The following is a 22,341-nucleotide window of genomic DNA, read 5'->3' on the forward strand; positions in this document are numbered from 1 at the left end:
TTGATGGATTCATGTTTTGACACAGTTTAGTTTTGTTTGAACTGTTTTCTTGGGTTTCTGGTATTATGCTCATTGTCTTTTGTTTTGGTGTTTCTATGATAAATATATTACTTCAATGTGAAAAATTCAGAACAACGTCAATGAGAAATTTTTTCCCTTGTTGTGTTTGTTTGAAGTTGCTTCCTGTTGGCTTCAGCTATTTGGAGTTTCCATTTTCTAAACTTCTGCATTCTGAATCTTCTTCAGCTCTGAACAGATTTTGAAACACTAAATGATTTCAAGCACACACTTTGTCTAATAAACATACATCTTTCACTCTTTATACAGACTGGAGCGCTGTGGTTTGTCAGAGATCAGCTGTGATTATCTGGCAGCAGTGCTGAAGTCCAACCCCTCCCATCTGAGAGAGCTGGACCTGAGCCTGAACAACCTGCAGGATTCAGGAGTGAAGCATCTGTGTGGTTTTCTGCAGAGTCCAGGATGTGGACTTGAAACTCTGAGGTCAGACACCATGTTTTAGTTGTGCTGAGATGAATAAGATGTGGTGGTTGTGCAGACACAAAACTGATATTATACTGATCCACACTGAGGATCTTCATGGTAAAGTCTGTTTTCTTCTTCTCTAGTTTAGTTCGTTGACTGGAGCAGAACAATATTTACATTTCAAACAGTGATACTCAACGTATGGCCTGCGCCCCACACACGGCCCTCCACAGGGTGCCGAGCAGCCTGCCGACCTTTCCTAATTCAGAGAGAGGGGATCCTGATTACCATTCTTCCTCAGTTCGAAGTATCAGACACAACAATGAATAATCCACAGCTGACTGTCTTTAGCAGGTCAAAGGTCAAGACACACAGCAATCTGTGAAACAGGAAGAGTTTGGAGCAGGAATTATTGCACACTTACAAACTGACACTGCTGCACGGCATGCTGGGTAATGCTAGCTGGTCAGGTATGGGTGTGCTAATGGCTGTAATCTTTGTGGCTGCAGAATACTGAAGAAGAGAAAAGAGAGATGGAGGATGAAGAAAAGAGGCAGAGATGAAGCAGAAGTTTAACTCCAGATAGGAACTGTGTCTGTTGTTTGGAAGCTTCTGCGTGGGCGGGGCTCAGGCAGCTCCACCCACACAGTGACAGTGAAGCAGGTGAAGCGTAATAAATAAAGACTTCAACAGCAGACAGGATTTCATAAGCTGATGTACAAACATGTAGACTGATGGTGGCAGCTACATAAACAGGTCCATAAAGACTGAAGCCTGTCTCCATTCCTTTGCATATTCCATATTTCATAGTGAGAGTTTCCAGAAGAGCAAATCTCCAACAGGCCTCCAAACATGTGACGAATCAGACTGACATTTTTTGTACAGATAACAGTGTGAGCTCTCAGCAGGTCACTTCAATAAGAAGGACTAACAGTGCAGCAGGAATGACTAAACCCACTAACAGTCTGATATCCCCATGTTCCTGTTGTTCTACAGCATCATCATTAATGTTGCTCCACCACCATCACTGCAGCTGACCAATCAGCTTCTGTCACGTCATATGATGCTCTGTGACTCAGACTGGAGAAATGCTAAATGGCTAACCTGAAGCTAACCTGAGAAACAGTCAAAGTAGTGATGATTCCTACAAAGTGTGTGTGTTCAGTATGAGATGAGTTTGGTAGTACTGTGTGTGCACAGATGGACTCCACAGGAGATCTCCTTTATGAAGAAACTGAAAGGTTGTCTAAAATTGGGATACATTTTAGAGAATATCTCAGAAAATATCTGTGAAGCAGAAGCTAAACATAATAATAACAGAAAAGCAAAATAAAGATCCAAATCGTGCTCTGAGCCATTGTTTAAACATCAATATCAGGCTTCCAAAGACTGCTCACAGACTTAGTTAAAGATGCTGGGGCTGTCCACAGATCAGCTGACCTGCTGGGTCAGAAACAAGCACACAAAGAACCAATGAGAGTAAAGAACAGGATAAAGAGCTCCTGTGATGGAGGCAAAGAAATGAGCAGCAGACAGCTGTCTACATGTTGTAGCACTTTACAGTCACCAGGGGGTGCTGTCACAGACATGCAGTCAGTGAGCTGCTCTACTTGTGCAGTTGTTGGTGAAGCTAAAGTGAAAGTGAGTGTTAAAACAATGAAAAGTGTGCACTGCAGCCTCCATCTGAGCTTCTCAAGCTCTTTTTCTTTTATCCTCCATGTTTGTGCTGGACGCTGCTGTCGCTCTCTTCCCTGTTCCCGCCCACTTTCCAACCAATCAGCATTGGAGCGCGCACAGCGTCGTCCACACCAACTTTTGTTGTGAGCACGTGGACTCGTGCGCAGAACATTTCCAGTACAATAATCAGCTGTGCATGCTCCCCAAGCAGCACCTTCAAGCTCACCTCAAAGAAGTTTACAGGAAGGATTACCTGGCCATCACGGGTCCAGCTGTCCGTAACCGTTGTTGGGTTTATCTAGGCAGAAACCCCGCTGGAACACGAGACACTCAATAACTGCATGACAAAACAAGACAAGACAGAGCTCTTTGTGGCTCGTGAGGGAAGTCAGCCCAGGGCTTCACCTTCAACTTCGACTGATTCCTTTGCTACAGCCCTTTTTATTGTCAGCAAGCAATCATTCATGAATATGCAATTACAAATACACGTGACATTCTTAAACAACATCAGTGTCTGTATTTTCTGTGTGTGGGGGTGTGTGTAGGTGTGTGTGTGTGTGTTTTCAGCAATACCATACATAGACATATGACCTTTCAATGAACTTAAACTGTATGCAGAAAAGTCTCTACAGCCATAATGGAAATTATAACGTCAAGGCTGTTCCCTCTCATCTCATGGTGCAAAAGTGCACACAGACTTTTATCAGACCTAATAAAGATATGATTTTTATCAGCATACAAATGATTACATATTTCTAAGCATAAATGATTATATGTTTCTAAGCACAAATGACATTATAAAAACTATCAGTTCCAACAACCGTGTCCACAGCAGAGTGTGCCGAGGCTTAATGCTAACACGCACACATGAAGCTAATACCACCACGAGCAGCTGCTCAGTGGATTTGGAGGAGAAATGTCTCCAGCTTCTCACAGGCAGTATGCATAATGAGGAGTTCCAAAAAGACTTTGGAGAGCTCGTCCCAGACTCAAAATCCACACTTGTCTGCACAAAACTTCTCACATGTCTTCTCCCGTCACAAGTGTCTTCTAAGTGAAGCTAACCAGGTTCAGATGGGTGATCCATCCTCACAAAGCAACACAGACGCCAGATATGCAAACACAGCATCATACAACACAACCAAGAGATCCAAATAATTCTCTCCGCATTTTCTGCTGGAACGAAGCTGTTTGAAACCTTGTTGTTCTGCACTTTGGGACCAGAAGAGGAAACTGAAACTCTGTGCAGTGCATTCAATGGAAGCAGCCAAGTGCTGTAAGTGTCTGCTGTACAGGGATGCTGTTTCAGCTGTGGCTCAGCACAGTTTCACAGTATGACTCAATAAAAGCAGCATGAAATAAAACCATGATGTTTTCATCAATGTGGAAATAAGAAAGATACCTGTAACGTGACAGACACTGTAGCTCTTTAACTGACAACTTTACAGTTTCAGCTTCAAACTTCAGCTTTTTTGTCTAGCTTTACTGTAGAACCTTCACCTCAGTCCCACTGCAGCCTCCTGAACTTGTAGTTTTTTGTTTGTTTGTTTGTTTTGGACTCTGATGTTTCCTGTTCAGTTTTATTTTTATTTCACAGAGTAAAACTTGACCATTTTTCATATGTTTATGTTAAATGTATGACTTCAATGTGAAAATTTCCGAGTTTTTTCTCTTGTTGTGTTTGTTTGAAGCTGCTTCCTGTTGGCTTCAGCTGTTTGGAGTTTCCATTTTCTAAACTTCTACATTCTGAACCTTCTTCAGCTCTGAACAGATGAAACACTAATGATTTCAAGCACACACTTTCATTCTTTTTACAGATTGTGGGACTGTGGTTTGTCAGAGCTCAGCTGTGATTATCTGGCAGCAGCATTGAAGTCCAACCCCTCCCATCTGAGAGAGCTGGACCTGAGCCTGAACAACCTACAGGATTCAGGAGTGAAGCAGCTGTGTGGTTTTCTGAAGAGTCCAGGATGTGGACTTGAAACTCTGAGGTCAGTCAGCATGTTTTAGTTGTGCTGAGATGAATATGATGTGGTGGTTGTGTTGACACTAAACTGCAGACATCAGGCTGATATTATACTGATCCACACTGAGGATCTTCATGGTAAAGTCTGTTTTCTTCTTCTCTGGTTTAGTCCATCGACTGTAGCAGAACAATATTCACATTTCAAACCCTCAAAGAAGGAAAAATCCTCCACTGGATAATTCACTGTGAAACTCTCTAACTCTTCATTCCACCTTAAAGACTTTCTGACACTGAAATCCAAACCAAAATGGTTGTTTGCTTTACAAACAGCAGTCCCACACAACACATACATACATGATATAAAACACAGGCCAACATCTAAAAAACAATGTGGGCTTTAGAGATAATTGGGAAGCTTTCTGGGGGAAACCTGGTCTTGTTAGGAGAGACGCCATCCATCCCATTTTGGATGGAGCAGCTCTAATTTCTAGAAATCTGGCCAAAATTATTAATCTCCCCAAAACATGACTATCCAGAGTTGGGACCAGGAATCAGAGTTGCACGCCTCTCTTCTCCTGTTATCCCCCCAAAACCCCATCCCCTTAGAGTCTGTGTCAGCTCCCAAACAGACAAAAAGCAAACTAAAAACCAGCAAAAACAACTTAAACATTAAAAAAATCACAAAGAAAGTCATTATCCACATCTGCACCAAACAGGAAAACAGTTAAATGTGTATTAATAAACATTAGGTGTCTTTCTTCCAAGTCTCTGTTAGTTCATGACTTAATAATTGATCAACAAATCGATTTACTCTGCCTTACAGAAACCTGGTTGCAGCAGGATGATTATGTTAGTTTAAATGAATCAACACCCCCGAGTCATTCTAACTACCAGAAACCTCAAAGCACAGGCTGAGGGGGCGGTGTGGCAGCAATTTTTCACACCAGCCTGTTAATCAACCAAAGACCCAGAAAGACTTTTAATTCATTTGAAAGCCTGATTCTTAGCCTTGTCCACCCTAGGTCGAAAACTCAAACACCAGTCTTATTTATTATCATCTATCATCCCCCTTGGCCTTACACAGAGTTTCTGTCTGTCCCTCCCTTCTCCCGTCACTCTTGAACAAGACCTCAAGATACTTGAACTCCTCCACTTGGGGCAGGAACTCGACCCTGACCCGGAGTGGGCACTCCACCCTTTTCTTGCTCAGGACGATGGCCTCAGATTTGAAGGTGCTAATTTTCATTCCCACCTTGACACTCGGCTGTGACCGTTGCAGTGCGAGCTGGAGGCCATCACCTCACCTGATGAAGCCAACAGAACCACATCATCTGTGAAAAGCAGAGATGAGTTTCTGAGACCACCCATGTGAAAGCCTCCTTCCACTTGGGTATGCCTAGAAATTCTGTCCATAAAAATTACCAACAGAATTGGTGACAAACGGCAACCCTGGCAGAGTCCATCACCCACCGGGAACAAGTCTGACTTATTGCTGGCTATGCGGACCAAGGCCAGACACCTCATACTTCCAAAGCACCTATCACAGGACACCCTGAAGGACATGATCAAATGCCTTCTCCAAGTCCACAAAACACATGCAGATTGGTTGAGCAAACTCCCATGCACCCTCAAGTATTCTTAACAGGATAAAGAGCTGATCCAGTGTTAAACGACCAGGATGACGACCACATTATTCCTTCTGTATCTGAAATTCGACTAACAGCCCTAGCGCACTAGGTCTGTCCAGCATCCTCCCAAAGAACAAATGGCCGCAAATCTGGTTATACGATTACAGAATGTTCACCGGGAGAAACCCCAACGTACAGGCACCAAGCCTGCAGGAGGATGGGCCCATGTCCCTTGTTTGGGCCTGGCCACTAGACACTCGCCCTCCCTGGGCCTGGCTCCAGGGTGAACACAGTGAAGCCACAAAAGGGCAGGAAGCTTGCCACACATCAATCAGAATCTTCACAAGGAATGTGTCTACAATAATCCTCCCCCAGCACAGAGTGGCTGGAGAGGTGGTCGGAGACAAAGGAATGTCTTGATCCTATAGATTGAACTCAGACCTTACAAATTTAAGAAACACAATGGCAACATTCAACAATTAGACTTAACACATCAACACACAAAATATCATCCCAGGAGGGATGACACCTGGCAGGTTTTCTCTAAGTGCACCGTTACAAAAAAATAAATAAATAGTAGGCCTATTTCATGACATGTCCAAACATAAAACTTTCTTTCTCTTAGACAGGGAAAACAAACCAAAACTAACTGGCAGGATCAACCTGGCACTAAACAACCCCCCAAAACATCAGCCAAATAACAGCCAAAAAACAATATGGTGTGAGGGTTAGAACTTCAGGTGCCATACATGCAGTGCCGCATTCATTGCTCCTGGCTTTAATTAATTACTGATGCTTACTTGGTCTAAACTCAGACTTAAGAGTCACTGCCCACTTTCCCACAAGTGCTTCAAGATATCACACAATTCTGGAGAGTCTGGGGTCAACTGTCATAATTCCACCTGCTAAACACACACACACACACACACACACACACACACACACACACACATACACACAAAATATGTTAGCAGCTGCTAACAAAACACAACACTAATGTTTACCATTAAATGCTTCCTACAAACTTCATTGCAATGTTTCATCCCTGGAATGTCAGTTTCTTTCCCAGTTCTGTGCTGTTGCAGCCATTTTAATCACGGACCCAATCATCTTAGATTTTTTTCCCCTTTCTTGTCACCCCCCCCCCCCCCCCCCAAAAAAAAACAACAACAACAAAAAACCAAAACAAAAAACAAAACAAACAAACAAACATATGACAAGCTGTCATGTATATCAGAAACAGGCAACTCTGTCTGTTAGAGTCCCCAGTCATTTAACCCTCTGCTACATTCTATTCACTTGTGGGATCAAATCATCTTTCCCTGATCTAATAGCAATCAACTAATTTACATATCAACGCGTAACCCACAAAGTTGACAGGACAACAGAAATGCATGTTTAAAATATTGTAATGTTTCTACTCATCAGGCTTGTGAAATCTGTTAGAGACATGTCCTAAACTGGACCTTGGGTCCTGTCAGGTTAGTCATTACAGCAAGGTGTGACCTTTAACCTTATTTATTCATCATAAATGAATTGTCTTTAAATGTTGTCACCTTTCAGCCCTTCACAGAATTTCCCTCATACAGTAAATCACTTGTGTTGCTCAATCAGTAGAAAGCATCTCATAATTTTACTACTGCAGCAGATCACAGTCATTAATGTATCAGAGGCCCAGTGAGCCATTTTTCTTCTGCTTCGCCTTATTTTTCCTCTTTTCAGTCTCTTCCTTTGCCATTTCAACTCCAATGTGGCACATGTCAAACTCAAACAGTCTTCTAAAGTCCATTCACACACAGCACTCAGCCTTAGTTAAGCTGGGGTGATCAGGTGATCAGCCCCCCTAGGACCCGTCACAGAGTGAAGCTTAACATGAGGGACCCTGCTCGCAGCACCATATTGTCATGTAAGTTTAAAAGATAACCTGCAAACCACCCAGTGAGCATTATTTGAAGTGGGTTTAATAAACATATTGCAATGTGGAGATAAACATCCAGGCCAAATACCAGGAATGATCTCTTGGACTCTTTTATACACACACAGACATTCTCAAACAAAGAACATTCCATAGGACATCACATATCCCTACACCTTCAGTCCAGCTCATCCTTGAGCCACTCTAAGAAATGTTACGACCACCAGTGAGCAGGGTGCCCCGATGTCTTCAACTCTACAAAAGGCCCTCTGTGAAGATGCAATAAAAACTGAGGCCCACTTGTGATAACATTCCACATGCATACAACTAAGTGAGAAAGTGATATTACTACTGCTAAAGTGATGTGGTTAAAATATGTGATTAATACATAGAATAAAGAAATTTCGTGGTATAATTCTCAAACACGTAGCCTAAAGCAGATAACTCGTAAGCTGGAGAGGATATGGCGTGTCACAAATTTAGAGGATCATCATTTAGCCTGGAGAATATTTTTCTTTTTTTTTTGCTTTATAAGAAAGCCCTCCGTGAAGCCAGAACATCTTACTATTCGTCACTGATTGAAGAAAATAAGAACAACACCAGGTTTCTCTTCAGCACTGTAGCCAGGCTGACAAAAGGTCAGAGCACCATTAAACCAACCATACATTCAACATTAGCTAGTAATGACTGCATGAATTTCTTTACAAATAAAATTTTAATCATTGGAGAAAAAATTACTCAAAATCATCTCACAGATGTAATATTATCTACAGCTACTTTCAGTACCATTGATGTTCATTTAGAGTCTTTTTCTCCAATTTATCTTTCTGAATTAACTTCAGTAATTAAACCATCAACGTGTCTTTTAGACCCCAATCCTACAAATCTGCTCAAAGAAGTCCTGCCATTAATTAATTCTTCGATCTTAATTATGATCAACCTATCTCTAATAATCAGCTATGTACCACAGGCCTTCAAGCTGGCTGTAGTTAAACCTTTACTCAAAAAGCCATCTCTAGACCCAGCTGTCTTAGCTAATTATAGGCCAATCTCCAACCTTCCTTTCATATCAAACATCCTTGAAAGAGTAGTTGTCAAACAGCTAACAGATCATCTGCAGAGGAATGGCTTATTTGAAGAGTTTCAGTCAGGTTTCAGAGCTCATCACAGCACAGAAACAGCTTTAGTGAAGGTTACAAATGATCTTCTTATGGCCTCTGACAGTGGACTCATCTCTGTGCTTGTCCTGCTAGACCTCAGTGCTGCGTTCGATACTGTTGACCATAATATCCTATTAGAGCGATTAGAACATTTTGTAGGTATTACAGGTACTGCACTGCAGTGGTTTGTATCATATCTATCTAATAGATAAGATAAGATAACTCTTTATTGTCATTGCACAGTCATACATAGTACAATAGTACAATGAAATTGGAAAACTGTCCAACGTTGGCACTACATATAACACAACACAACACGACACGATATGACACATCACAACGAAACACAAACAACACAACAGAGTATATTAACGTAATAAAAAAGAAGGATAAGTGTATGTGTATTGCACACTGTTATTATTGCACATTAATTATTATTGCACCTTGTTATAAATATAAATATTATTATTGTTATTGTTTGAAACATTGTTACCTCCCCCCTAAAAAAAGTCCAGGGAGGGATCAGGTCAGCTATTTGCATTGATTAGGGCTGTTGCCCTATTGTAAAAGCTGTCCTTGTGTCTGTTTGTTCGGGACCTCAGCAGCCTGAACCTCCTGCCAGACGGCAGCAGCTTAAACACCCGGTGTCCTGGGTGTGTACAGTCCCGTAGGATGCTGCGTGCCCTCTTGAGACAGTGAGTGCTGTACAGGTCCTTCAGGGAGGCCCTTCACCTCAAAGCGTGTTCAAAGAAGTGGTTCAGCTCCTCCGCAAGCTCCGCGTTACCCTCAGTCAACGTGGTATTGCAAGGTTTGTAGTTGGTTAAGTGCTGAACTCCCTGCCATACCTGTTGTGAGTTGTTGGTGCTGAAGTGATCTTTGATCCTTCTCTTGTACGCTGCCTTGGCCTCTCTGATGCCTCTTTTCAGCTCAGATCTGGCTGCACTGTACTGCATACCATCAACGATCTAAAAGCGGCGTCACGTTGCTTCAGCAGGACCTGGACCTCTTTAGTCATCCAGGGTTTCTGGTTGGAATACACCCGGAGACATTTGTCCACAGTGACACTGTTGACACATAAGTTAATATATGAGAGCACTGATGTTGTGTGCTCTTCATGGTCCTGATGTTAGAACACGCTCCAGTCCATGTTTTCAAAACAGTCCTGCAGCTAATGTGATGCACCTTCTGGCCAGGTTTTCACAGTTTTTGTGACTGGAAGGGCTCTTCTCCTAATGGGAGTGTATGCAGGGATCAGCAGCATGGACATGTGGTCTGACAAACCTAGATGTGGTAGAGGGGTTGCTCTGTAGCCTTTTTGGATGTTGCTGTAGGCTTTATGCAGTGTGTTTTTCCCCCTCGTTGCACATTTAATATGCTGTTCAAATCTGGGGAATACTGACCTTAAGTCAGCATGGTTGAAGTCCCCCGCTATAATGTGCACTGCGTTTGGATGTGAGTTCTGCTGGTTGCTTATTGTCTTCTGCAGCTCCTCCATGGCCGAGTTAGCATTAGCATCGGGTGGTACATACACGGCCGTTACCATGACAACAGTAAACTCGCGAGGTATGTAGACGGGTCTGCACTTCACGGTCAAATATTCCAAATCCGAGGAACAATGGCTGTCTACAGTCTTTGTGTTTTTGCACCAGCTGTCATTGGTGTAGATGCATAAACCCCCTCTTTTGTTCTTTTGTTCTAGTTCAGTGCTAGGACCAATTCTGTTTACATTATACATGCTTCCCTTAGGCCAGGGGTCAGCAACCTGCGGCTCCGGAGCCGCATGCGGCTCTTTAGTCCTTATACTGCGGCTCCTTCTAATAAATTAGAAGTATTTAGCTGAAGCGTATTTTATTTGTGTTAGTTCTTTTTTAACTTGTAGTTCTAGAAATATAAAAATAAAATTTTATTCTATTATTTTTTTCATAGCGCGGAAGCCGGTATGCCTGCCGAAACGCCATGCATTTATCGAGACTTTCAACCCCAGGTAGGCCAATTATGGATCTTCGGATCCACATTATGTCAGCAGCTGTTCTCCACCGTGAATGACAGCTTACAGCCCTGCATAAAGATGAAAGCCCTGATTTGCAGACGCTTTGCGCAGAGGTTCGGGACCAGAAGTCCCATTGTAAACATATCACGGCAGACCTGACGATGTTTGCATGAACACACTGTTCAGCATCTCTTTATTGACTTTTCACACACGGTTGCTTTACGCATACAGCCGGCTGTAGCTTTGCAGCTCACAGCCCGACACATACCAACACAACAGCATAGATAGCACAGACGTAAAGGCGGCGAGGCGTGATTGCAGGTGCTGCTCAGGTGCGTCGCCTCCCCTGCAGCAGCACTGCAGACCACGCCCCGCCACACACATTAACCAGGTAAAATACATATTTAGGCATTATTTTGTAAATATCTATTTTTCATTTTTTAGCAGCATAGAGCTTTTTTTCCAATTACTTTTTAAAAGTCAGGTCAAGGCTCCAAAAGCCCAAAGGCGATATAAGGGTGGCGGCTCACAACAGTTTTTGTTTGCTGGATCATTTTAGTTCAGCTGGGTGTCTTTGCTTTGGGATATTTCTTTAAGAGTTCAAAATGTGTTAATTACATAAATAAAATGTAATTGTCTCTGTAGCACTTCAAGGATTTCATAAGCAGCACACCTTAGTTGTTCACACAAAGGTAAAAAACAATATATACAGTGTTATCTTCATTTTAGATGTCAAAAAGAGTTTGCAGCTCCCAGAGTTTTCTTTTGCGTGGAAACCGGGTCCAAATGGCTCTTTCGGTGTTAAAGGTTGCTGACCCCTGACTTAGGCAGTATCATCAGAAGACGTAGCATACATTTCCACTGCTATGCTGATGACACGCAGCTCTATCTATCCATGAAGCCAGGTAACACACACCAATTAGTTAAACTGCAGGAATGTCTTAAAGACATAAAGACCTGGATGGCCGCTAACTTTCTGCTTCTTAATTCAGATCAAACTGAGGTTATTGTACTCGGCCCTGAAAATCTTAGAAATATGGTATCTAAGCAGATTCTTACTCTGGATGGCATTACCTTGGCCTCCAGTAATGCTGTGAGGAACCTTGGAGTCATTTTTGACCAGGACATGTCCTTTAACGCACATATTAAACAAATATGTAAGACTGCTTTCTTCCATTTGCGCAACATCTCTAAAATTAGAAATATCCTGTCTCAGAGTGATGCTGAAAAACTAGTTCATGCATTTACTTGCATGAACTAGCATTTCCAGCCTGCATTACTTCCAGGCTGGACTACTGTAATTCATTATTATCAGGATGTCCAAAAAACTCACTGAAAAGCCTTCAGTTAATCCAAAATTCTGCAGCAAGAGTACTGACAGGGACTAGAAAGAGAGAGCAGATTTCTCCTGTTTTGGCTTCCCTTCATTGGCTTCCTGTTAAATCCAGAATTAAATTCAAAATTCTGCTCCTCACATACAAGGTCTTAAATAATCAGGCCCCATCTTATCTTAATGACCTTGTATTACCTCATTTATACAGATTGAGTTACTGTGGTTTGTCAGAGACCAGCTGTGATTATCTGGCAGCAGCGCTGAAGTCCAACCCCACCCATCTAAGAGAGCTGGACCTGAGGAGAAACTACAGCCTGCAGGATCCAGATGTGAAGCAGCTGTCTGATCTTCAGGAGAGTCCAGACTACAGACTGGAGACTCTGAGGTCAGTAGAGTGTTGGAGTGAGTGGGTGGTGCTGTCAGCAGTATTGTACTAAACACAGTCAGTATAAAACAAAGAAGCTGTGAGAGGAGAATGGTGACAGGCTTCTGGATTGGACACAAACACTCCCTGTTTCTGCCTTTTTGTGACCTTTATGGTCACCATAGTAACAGCTGACACGCTCTGATCAAACCCTGTCAACAGCCAATCAGCTCTCTGAACAAAGCAACACGCAGACCAATGACTGCATTCATTTCCAAGTTTAAAGCAGTGAAGAACACAGTCTGTAGGTGAGGAAGACTTTAGTGAGAGCAGATGTTTGGATGGATTTCCTCCAGTTAACAGCTGGAACCGTCCATCTGGATTGTTGGGGCTGTTGTTGGGGTTCCTACAGAGCTCAGAGTGGACACACCAAGGTTCTTCTAATGAATGAAAGTCCAAACTCAAACTAGGAGTGAAAAACATTTTCATCAACTTCAATAACAATCCAAAGTAAAGATTAGCAAAAGTGAAACAACAATGAGTACTAGTACAGTCCCAGCACTGAAGTCCCTGCTGCTCTTTATGTTGGATATGTCACAGCTGCCGGGGCAAGCCGTGTGGTGTTTGTAGAAAAAGGACCCAATATGCAGGAAACAGCTAGATGCAGGTGAACGTTTATTACAAAATGGGAAACAGGAAATGAGGCATGAGAAACTACTAAAAACCTAAACTGGATAAGCTTATTAGATTTCCTATGTTCATTTGCTTATTAGTTCCCCCTTGTGTTTTCAACCCCTGTGTAGTCTCCCTTGCTCTTTGTGTGTTTCATGTCTGTGTCTTATGTTGTCATGTCTGTGTCTCATTATATTTCCTGTTTTATTTTGAAGGGGTCCTGTTCCTATGTTCAATGTTTTTAGTTTTACTCTCTCCTTGTGACATTGTTATGTTCATGTGTGTCAGCTGTTTTCTCCATGTGTTCCCACTTCCCTCATTAGCCTCCTGTGTGTATTTAGTCCGTGTGCTTTCAGTCATTCCTTGTCAGGTCATCTGCTCATTCACGTCTCAGCTTCAGGTATCCATGTCAGTTCACCATGTTTAAGGTTTTTCATGTTTAGTTTTAGTTCACCCAGTTTAGGTTATTGTTTAGTTTCACCAATGCCCTTTTGTTTGTACCTTTTTTGCTAGCCTCAATAAACGGCTTGTTTTTTGTTATATCCACGCCACGTTCAGTTTTTGGTCTGCGTTGAGTCCTCTTTTGCAAACACATACAGTCTACCCCAGCCAGACTGTGACAACAGAACCGAAACCAAAGATAATAATCAAAACAAAACCACTGAGTCCAGAGAGTCAGGACCATGACAGGATGTGCTGCATCACTGACTGACAGCTGATGAAGAGTCTCTGGAAACACTCGTTTATCTCCTCTGCTCTTCCTTCTTCTCTCTGCAGGTGGAGCTGATGATGGTAAACAGGACGGTGTGTGTGCTGAGAGAGGAGCAGCTGTGTCCTGATGATCCAGAGAGGTTGAAGCAGCAGCAGCTTGTGTGTAGAGACGCTCTGACTGGGCCATGTTACTGGGAGGTGGAGAGGAGAGCTTCATCCAGCAGTGACTGACAGAGGAATGAAGTGCAGATGACTGTCAGTGCTGCAGAGTGAACTGCTCTGAGAACAGCTCCACTGTCAGACACAATGTAGAGTCCAGCATCATCCCTGTGTGTCCCTCTGGATCTGACAGAGGATCATCAGTGGATCTGGACTGCTCTGCTGCTGCTCTGTCCTTCTACAGTCTCTGCACAGTCTCTGTCTGACTCTGGCTTCAGACCCTCCTGGATCAAACTCACCTGGAAAGGCTTTCAAACACCTTTGAGTAATAAACATCATGTTTTTATAAGATAAATATCATGTTTTCATGTATGTGTGCAGTTTGAGCCTCAGTGGATGAATCAGTGCTTAATGTTTAATGTGGATACTAATGATCAATAAATGTGATGATTGGAATCAAAGGAATGACTCAGACTGAATCTGTTCCTGCTTTTCTCTCATGTGTATCCGAACCAGACCTGCAGCTTCTGCCCTCTGCCTCACATTAGTCACCCAGCACAGCAGCTTTCCCATTAAAGCTCACTTTTCCGGCCTTTAAAGGAGCCTCAGACATACGTGGAAACACAGCTCGGAGAAGTAAGAAGAACAGCTGGGAGAAAAGACACAACATGAGCTTCTCGTCTGTGACTGAAACCTTTGATCAGACTCATTTTTAATCTTTGCTGTTAAACTGGGCAGTGAGGCAGCTTTGAACCCATGAGAGTAACATTTGACCTTTAAATGACCCCATGACCTTTCCACCCTCAGTCCACAAACAGTGTGTGACTGATTAATTGAACTGATCAGTATTCCAGAAGTTTCAGACTCACTCACTTATTCATTGGTTGAACCTAATTTTATCTTGCCACTTATATTCCATCTAAACAAATCATGTTATATTATTAACATTCAGTTAATTTGATTTTTATTCAGTTAACATGTTTGTACCAAGTTAGTATAATTAAATTAATTTAAATTCATGTTATATTGTTTAAACACTTTGGCACATCAAATGTCAGTCTTGTTACATGAGCTAGTAAAATATTTGTTTGTTACATCAATGTTAATCTTGTTGAATGAATAAATGTAATTTATGTCTGTAGTACTTACACCAATCATGTTTCAGTTAGTGTTTGTATTGCTTATGTAAACATTACTTTTAATTAAATGAATGAAACATACATAAATGATAACTTGCTTAACCATCTCTTTTATTTTGCTTGAACATTCTTAAAACAGTTGGCAGGATCCCAGTTCAGCCCAGCTTTCTCCCCTTCAACCATCTCATACTAAGACCACAGAACTTCCAGATCAAGACATGCTGACTGAAAGAAAAAATACAATAAAAAATACAATAAAATAAAAATATAAAAAAAATAAATAAAAGTCTGTTGAATAGCTTGCAGGCAGACCCAAAATATACTGACCCAAAGTAAGTTTCAAGTTGCAATTCAGCCTCATAGCTGAAACGAGGGACTGTGAAGACACTTGGCCACACTGAGTCTTGTAGACGGTGATGAACCTGACGATGAAACGGGCCTTGTCTGTGTCTGCTGAAGAGCTTGAAAAGAAATGTGCTGGACTCCGCACTGGTTCACATGTCACTCCTTCATCTTCTGTAAAACTTTGCAACTGCACACTATCTAAGTATTTAACCTTTAAAGTTGCTTTATCATTAATTTCAGAGATCGCAGTAAGATTTACGAACTCATTTCCAAAATCCTCAAAAGAGTGACCTTTGACCTTTAGATGCAGATGAACTGCTGAGTCTTGTCCCATGGAGGTGGCTCTTCTATGTTGTGCCATGCGCTTGTGAATTGGCAGTTTAGTTTCTCCATTGTAGAGGTCTGAGCATTCCTCGCTGCACTGTACAGCATACACCACGTTGTTAAGTCTGTGTTTAGGAGTTTTATCTTTGGGATGAACCAGTTTTTGTCTGAGAATGTTGCTGGGTCTAAAGTAAACTGGGATGTTGTGCTTGGACAAGACCCTCCTGAGCTTTTCTGATACACCGGCTACATAGGGGATGACAATATTGTTGCGTTTGTGAAAGTTGTGCTGACACTAAACTGCAGACATAAGGCTGATATTATACTGATCCACACTGAGGATCTTTATGGTAAAATCTGTTTTCTAGCGTTCTTCCTCACAGTTCTAAGTATCAGACACAACAATGAATAATCCACAGCTGACTCTCTTTGCTGCTATGACCGACTCCACATACAAGTTAATTTCTTCCTTAGGTAAACCTTCTGTTGTGTCACATACAGGAGTGCTGGACTGTACATCTGTACAACGTGTGATATGGTGTAAGAGAACCTCATTAATTGCGTACATAGATGAGTATATGAGGTGGAAGCTCATCGAAGCGTTTACTACCATTCAAATCAGCTTGCTGCTGGAGAAGCACAGCTCCTACGCCATATGAGGATGAACCAGCTGATATGCATGTTTCAGCATTTGGGTCATACAGAACAAGCCCTGAAGGTGTCGTCCGTTTGTTTTTGATACCATCAAAAGTCTGCTGCTGCTGTGGCCCCCATGACCCCAGGTTCGACTTCCTCAGCAGATCTCTTAAAGGGTGTGTTTATTCCGCCAGGTGAGGATGAAACTTTGAAGAACAGGATGAAGTTCACTGAAAAGCTTGGGAAATTATTTGTTTTACAGCATCAATGGAGACTAAGCAGATTTGATTCACTCTGGCAACCAGCTGTAGTGTGTCTGCAGCATGCCCGCTCAGCAGCGGTGTGCATAAATCCTGTACAACATAAATGTCTTCTTTGGTTCTATGGTTGTTCTTGCTGAGAGTGGCTTTGAACATGCCTTTTACTTTCAGGCATGTTCCTCTTGGGCGTATCCAATCTCCCCAACTGATGCTACGTGTAGAAAGTTTCTTGGACTGCTGTGACATCTGCTCCTGTGTTGATTTTAAACAGTACATTACAGTACACATTTATGTCTGTCACCCATGGATTGTCTTTGGTTTTAGGAAAAGGGACCCAAGAAAACGACCTCATCATCTATATCGCTGTTCATTGAGAATGTTGTCAAAAGCTGGAAATCATTCACAATCATTCATATTCACCAACACTCAGTGTGATGTCATCAGTAAATGTCTCAGCCTCCAGCTCACATGAAAGCATCTGACTGCCTGACCAGCTAGCATTACCCAGCATGCCGTGCAGTAGTGTCAGTTTGTAAATGTGCAATAATTCTTGCTCCAAACTGTTTCTGTTTCACAGATTGCTAAAGTCAGTCAGCTGTGGATTATTCATTGTTGTGTCTGATACTTAGAACTGTGAGGAAGAACACTACACAGTTAATCAGGGTCCCCTCTCTCTGAACTAGGAAAGGTCGGCAGGCTGTGTCTGGGCCTCGGGCCATACATTGAGTATCACTGTTTGTAATGTGAACATTGTTCTGCAGTGCCTAGGGACCAATGTGTCCCGTTCAGTGGATTTGAACTTCTGACCTTCCTATCATGGATCATGAGTAAACCATTGGTTTTCCAAATGAGAGTGCAAGGAGGGAGCGAGGAGGATGAAAGAGAGATGGTACAACAGCATTAAAAACCCAATGAGGAAATGAGAAGAAGGAATTTGGAGCCTGTTGGACTGAAGCTTTCACAGAGATGTGTTTTACTGGACACGACCATGACATAGACTTTTAATCCTTGGATTTGGATGACTTTTCTGTCTTCATGTTCAGAAAAGATGTTGTAACTCTGTGACTGTCCTGGAACTTTCAGCAGTATCGTTATGTCTTTTTTACCTGAGTTTCCACAGCTCGTATAACAGCAGTGTACATTCATCTGCAGACACATGCTGCCTCTGCTTCAGCACTGTTTATGATGCACAAACTGCAGGAACCAAACTCATACTGGCTCATTTTGAATCATGTCTGCTACTCGGAGGGATCAAACTCTGGACCTTTGTTCTGGATCAGTGAAGGATTTTCCACCCAAAGAAAGAATAGTGCCGTACTCATTGTGCATTCAAGGCAGGAACATCAGAACAGAACAGAACAGCGCTGCGTCGTGGGAACAACACTGCATTAGTGATGCGCGAATCATGAACGTTCAATACTCGAGAATGACTTTACTGACTCATGAATCATGATTCACAAGCCCAACTGACTCACTGACTCATCCCTGGTGCTGTTAGCAAACTAATTTCATTAGTAGAAATATATCTAGATTAATTAAAATTGTGGAGAAAAATACAACATCCAGTATCTTAACAAAAAAAATTCTGCTCTAATCTGGAAGAAAAAACCCTGAGTAGAAGCTCACATCAAGACAATAGCTCCTCGGTTCACAGTGGCATCACGCTGCAAACATGCTAACAGCACATTTGAGCTACTCACCCCCTCCCTTCCTGTGCTGAATCGTAGGGTAAGCGAATCACTCAGGCAGGGACGTGCAGAGACGTTTATAGGGGCGGGTGGTCAAAGCTAAAAAGGGGCACATTGAACCAGGCTGAATAACAACAACACACATTCATCAAGAATCTAATATGGGATTGCATCATACTATATCACTGTTGTGAGGCAAAGCAAACATAGCCTGTGTTTTACCTGATGGGTACAATGTTGCTGTTGAGGGGTTGCTGCTGCTCCTGCTGCTGATAGTGCTGGAGGGCAGGGCTGTGTTGATCTGAGACTGTAGACATTAAAAAGTCCACAGGAGAGATGGAAGCTGATTAAACAAGTGTCATGAGATAATAACAAAATGCAAAGATTGGTGACAGCGCTTGGAACCATAAGGCAACAAAAAACTGAGAAATAAACAAGGCTCTGCCTGTGAATCACTCTTTGCCTCTCTTCCTCCTTCTATTTCCTCATCTCATCTATCACTCTCCACTTGCTGTCCATCTGAGAAAAAGGCACAACTTGCTATTGCAATAAACTATAATTTAATTATCCACACTTAACAACTCTTACACTTAATCTATAATAAAATGATGACAGAAAAGTGTTATAGAAGCAAAACATTTCAGTTGTGCTTATTATTATTTTTATACTGGAATACCTCTCCAACAACTGGTACATGTGTTAATGTTACCTGTGCTCTTTGTAATCCAGCTGCTGAGGGATCCACTGCCTTTAGTATCCTCACACAGCTCCTACTGTTTCCTCCTCATGTCCTTACCAGCCATGTCTGGACAATGTTATGTCATGAGTAATAATTCAAAAATCCATATACATAAAACACACACACACACGCACACACAGTGACATTTTAGACCTTCTTCAGAATACTGTATATACTGTGGGCACAAGTTTCCATCATGGTGCTGATCCAGAATCCTTCCCTTATTATTTATTACTAGAGCTACAATAATAAAGCAATGAGGGGGAAAAAGTAATAAATATGAAATAATGTATTTATGATGATTCCATTTGTTTCACTATCCACTCTGTGCAGGGAGAAAGCTTATTACATTTTTAAACTGTAAAAGAGAGTAAAGTAAACGTCATCTATATACCGTTTCCAAGATACAATGAATGGTTGTTTTGGTGATTATATAGAATTTGTTCTTCCAGATGACCAACAAAAAGGCAGGCAAAACTGGGGGCCATTATGGTTTCCATTGCAGTGCCAGAGATATGAAGATATGGTGTGTTGTTCTTATGCTATTCATGCATGTATTATTTTCAGACATATGGAGGTTATGTCACCCCCCTCTCCTCCTCATCATTAAAGCAAAGCAGAGCTGCAACATGACTGTGAGGATTCACAATAATAAAGTCACAATACTTTATTATTATGAAGACTAAAGTGCACCTTAATGCTGCCAATGAATACACATGTTCTTTGTGAAAGCATGAGCACAGCTGACATGCACCACACTGACCCCACTCGCCCCATTTCTTCATCCACTTCTTGCTCTTGTGCTTGAAATGAGACGCAGACGCAGCAAAAGTCAGAGGCTCTAAAATCCACAAAAAGGGGGCTTGTTAGATCAGGATATTGATGTGATCCATAGAAAACATGGATAATACACCACTTTATTTGAAGACATCTGTAGCACTGCCTCAGGATGTTTCCACAGACTCTTCTGTGCACCTAAAGAAAAGGTCAAAGGTCAGCAGCACATGTAGTTGGGACAATTCTTCATTTACAAACAACAGTTGCACAAACTACACAATGATTTTCCTCCAATTAGGACTTTTCACTTGCAGAAATGGTCCTGTGTGATTTCTAGGCTGTGATATAAAAACTAGTTCCTAATGGCAGCGATTCACTCAGTAAACATGTGTTTCCTTCACCAACCTCACACACAGATCCAATAAGATCAGGAAGTGGGCAGTATAGTACAATATGTGTTATTTTGTACTGTGCTGCCCAAACTAAAGATCTGCTGAAGTGTTGGAAATGATTCATATGTTTATTTTGGACGATACAGCAGAAGATCAGACATGAAAGTGGAGATAACACAGAAGACCTGCAGCAAAGGGTCAGAGGTCAGACTGGGCCACGTGATTCAACAATGAGCCAATGATCATCAAGTAGTGACTAAAGCAGAGCCCTGACGTTCTGACATTTATCACACAGTTAGAACAAATGTCTGCTGATGACTTCATCTCATGAAATGACTGATAGATGTCAATTCATTGATCAGCTGAGCTGCTGATCTTCATCGTGCACAGAAACATTCAGCTTGTTTCAATCAGTAAATAACTCCCACTACTCCCAGTTTGAACTGTTCCCACTCAAAATGCTGTCAGAACAATGATCATTGTAGAACTTCACAAACATCACGTGTTGTTTTCCACATGTAAGATCAGCAAACATACAGAAACTTCCTGTTGCCACACACGGCCTCTAAAATCTCTTCCACGCTTTCTGTCTGAAGTCCACTCTCTGTGTCGGATCCACAGGAAACAACAAGATCTTATTAACATGGTTTTCAATGTGTCTCCTTCCAAAAAGTCCAACCAATGAACAAATGTGTATATTTGTGGAGGCCGAACAAAAGCATGACACATTTGTCTGTTTCTATAAACTGGTGTCAAACACAAATATGAAGAGTTTCATTGACAGACTCCAAAATGCCCCCGCAGTGAATCAAAGGGAAATCCTACAGCGTGCAGAGAATCTTAATGGCTCCAACATCAACACATCCACAATGTTGGATCCAGTTCTACCTCACAGAGTTACTAAGACACACCCTCTGCCAGCATTACAACAGCTCCACCTGCTTCACCTGCCTCCTCAGCCTCTGTACACCTGAAGAGAAAAGAAAGGCTCCAAAAGCTCAAATCTACAAAGGATTCATGAAGTTTCATCCAACAAGAACATGTTTGCCTTCCACAGTGTGCTGTTAGACACCACTGTACCTCTGCCATTTCAAAAAGAGCAGCTTGGGAACATTTTGGCTCCAAACACTTTGTGTTTAAGTTCCTAATCTTTGTTTTCTTTGTGAACAACATCTGGAGCTTTTTGACTCATAGAAACATCATTTTGTTCTTTAGATGACAGCAGATTGGGACTGAATAATCAATCACTATCAAACCAATAAAGATGCTGATTTTACAGGAACTTTGTTGGAGAAGCTGGAAAGACATGAAACTGGTGGAGATCCCAAACCAGTTGATAGTGCTGATTATTCCAAATAAAGCTGTTTTCCATTTGAGATGAAATGACTTTCTGTCCTGATATATAATAAAGATGTTAGTTGTTTTTGAGCCCCTGTATTAAAAGTAGATCCAGTTTAAAGTCAGCTTGAGTTTGATGTCTTTATGTCAAAGCTGCTCATGATGTTGAGCTGCTGATGGAATAAAAACAGGTAAAAATCTGCCTCAATATAAAAGCATGTAGTCCAGACTTAAATGTAGCCTATTGTTAGCTGAGGTCCACACACAGTGTTTGACAGTGTAAACTGTGTGAAAGGGCTGCTGGTGGAGCTCACTAGGATGAGCAGGTGACCATGTGCCACGAGGTGGAGAGCAGCTGGCCTGGCTTTGATTCTGACCACGCCCCCTTTCTCTCTCCCTCTGCTTTGCTGTCACTTATCTTCACTGCTCTGTCCAATAAAGCTGAAAAAGGCCCCAAATCAAAGAAATCTGCTGCAGCCTCTGAAATGTCTTCTGTTTCCTTCCCGACGGCTTTTTCACCGTCAGCCCATCAGACAGTCCAGCAGCATTTATGATGATGTCATGATGTTGAAGAGACTGCTATGGTGGCCTCCCATGACCCCCAGCCTCATCTACACTGAGATGCAGACATTTGAAAAGCAGACA

General features: G+C 42.0%; 1 long non-coding RNA gene across 2 annotated transcripts; it reads left to right on the forward strand.

Moving 5' to 3' along the window:
* Nucleotides 1–461: 461 nt before the first annotated feature.
* LOC112846214 (uncharacterized) lies at nt 462–14,029 on the forward strand. 2 transcript variants are annotated; one of them, XR_003219076.1, is made up of 3 exons: nt 462–501; nt 12,361–12,537; nt 13,966–14,029. It is a non-coding gene; the product is annotated as an uncharacterized LOC112846214 (long non-coding RNA). The 2 variants fall into 2 exon arrangements; XR_003219075.1 differs by lacking the exon at nt 462–501 and adding an exon at nt 4,111–4,151.
* Nucleotides 14,030–22,341: the final 8,312 nt, after the last annotated feature.

This window comes from Oreochromis niloticus, linkage group LG3, assembly GCF_001858045.2.
Source record: "Oreochromis niloticus isolate F11D_XX linkage group LG3, O_niloticus_UMD_NMBU, whole genome shotgun sequence".
NCBI classification, from domain to species: Eukaryota; Metazoa; Chordata; class Actinopteri; order Cichliformes; family Cichlidae; genus Oreochromis; species Oreochromis niloticus.